Genomic DNA, 2,286 nt, shown 5'->3' with positions numbered 1-2,286 from the left:
AACTAAACATTTTGTAAAGATTACATTTTATTGTACGAATAACTCTTTCCATAATAGAAGCTTTTTTGGTGGAGTAGGTGGAATAATGATTAATGTCATATTTCTTACACAATTTATTAAAAGCATCATTATAAAATTCTTTGCCTAAATCAGTTTGTAAATTTATAGGTTTTCGTTTTGAACGAGATAAAATTTCAAACATTGCTTTTGTCACACATTTTTTGTTTTTTGAATTTATAGGATAATTATGTCCACACATATTTTGTAAAAGTATCTATTACAACTAAAACATATTTATATCCTTTGTTAAAATAAGAATATTTCTGAAAATCCATAAGATCAGCTTGCCATAAGTCGTCTATTCCTTTTATAATTGTAAATCGACGAGGAAAATTTCTTCTTGCTGCTTAATGAATTTCATCCACTATGTTTTTTTTGCTCATTGTGTTGGTTCAATTTAAGTTCAATCAAATTACCTATTTCTTGTTTTGTATAAAACGATTTTGACAAACGGTCTGATGTAGCTTTTTCCAATTTTTTTAAATATACTTGTATATTATCATTAACCACTCTTATTTCTTTTCTTAACTCTTGTAGTATATTATCGACGTATGCTTTGTTCACTGCTTCATCGGCTTCATTTGAAGATGAAAGACCTTTTAATTTAGATGTTTTCAAATCATAGTGTCCAGCATCAGTTTTCACCAATGTATCGTTTAAAGTGTCGATAAATTCCAATAATCGCAAACGTTTATGGACGTGATGACCGAACTTATCTACATTCATTGCTGTCTAGATGATTAGAGATCTCGAATTATACTGGTCATTTTCTGTGGTGATAGCTGTTTATGTTCTATATTTATAATTCCAGCTTCTCGTAATTCTTCTATGACTGCAATAATTTCATTATCTACACCACTATTGCCAGCCGCTCGTGATCCTAACAACAATTTTAATCGTTCTACCAGTTCGTTGGGATCATCCCAATAAACATAATCAGTATATTTTTTTACTTTTTTCAGAAGTAGAATACCTTTTCCTTGAGGGAGACTTTCTACACTTGAAGTCATATTTTTTGAGAATTTAAATAAAGGCTTAATGACATTAATGTATTTAAAACCTTTGTTACTGTTTATAGGTTTAGATGACTCATAATTACGTCGATGTGCATTAGTATCAATTAGTAACAATTTATAATTTTGCAAGTCCTCCTCTCTGACTTTTTCTAGATCAGGTTTCCTTTTAAATAGTAACTCTCTTAAATCATCTGTCTTCTTTAAGATTCGGTTCCTATTTTCAGAATGTTATCATTATCGAAAACACGAATATTGCCAAGCATTAGTTTTCCCCGCTCATGTCTTACTCCAAAAGGTATAGCATCCATTACTTCTGATGATGTAGACCACGACAAAGTTTGACGATTATCTGGAGAAGACGCAATAGATTTGAACGAACCTTCACTGACATTATGATCTTCAGAAGGTGTGGAAATTAAAGTTTTGTTGTAATTATTAGGAAAGTCGCTTTCAGAAACAGTGTCATTCGATTCTTCATTGGATGAATAAGACGATGTACTTTCATTTTTACATTTTTTCCCAACAGAGGGAATGTAATTATTTTCATTCTCAACCCACTTTTCATTATTTTTATTGGCTATCAAATTAAGGGGATCAACAATAGGTTTGGAAATTTTCTCCAGTGCCATATTATTTACGTTTTTTGTATCGTTAATCATCCCCACTTTTCTTTTAACAGCTGCTGCTGACTTAACTATTTGTTTTTTAAATGTTTTTTCCATTTTACTGCTTGATATTGTGTTCAGTCGCAAATCACACTTTAAAGTGACCTTTCATTATCACTACATTGTATTAAGTATGTTAATCTAGAACTATAAAAGTGTCAAATGCTGACCTATAACATCCTATGTTTTTATCACAATCCTTATTAATAACAAGATAATTAAAAGGCTTTTTCCAAACTTTTGAACACATTTCATACATACATACATACATACATATGATCACGTCTATATCCCTTGCGGGGTAGACAGAGCCAACAGTCTTGAAAAGACTGAATGGCCACGTTCAGCTATTTGGCTTAATGATAGAACCGAGATTCAAATAGTGACAGGTTGCTAGCCCATCGCCTAAAAGAGGAATCCTAAGTTTATAAGCCTATCCCTTAGTCGCCTTTTACGACATCCATGGGAAAGAGATGGAGTGGTCCTATTCTTTTTTGTAATAGTGCCGGGAACCACACGAAAACACATTTCACGAAATTGATTCC

At 31.8% G+C, this 2,286-nt stretch overlaps 1 pseudogene; it reads right to left on the bottom strand.

Moving 5' to 3' along the window:
- Nucleotides 1-800: 800 nt before the first annotated feature.
- LOC132904143 (uncharacterized) lies at nt 801-1,798 on the bottom strand (annotated as a pseudogene).
- Nucleotides 1,799-2,286: the final 488 nt, after the last annotated feature.

This window comes from Amyelois transitella, chromosome W, assembly GCF_032362555.1.
Source record: "Amyelois transitella isolate CPQ chromosome W, ilAmyTran1.1, whole genome shotgun sequence".
Taxonomy (NCBI): Eukaryota; Metazoa; Arthropoda; class Insecta; order Lepidoptera; family Pyralidae; genus Amyelois; species Amyelois transitella.
Note: the sequence above shows the minus strand (reverse complement) of the source record. Positions and strands in the feature narration are given on the sequence as shown.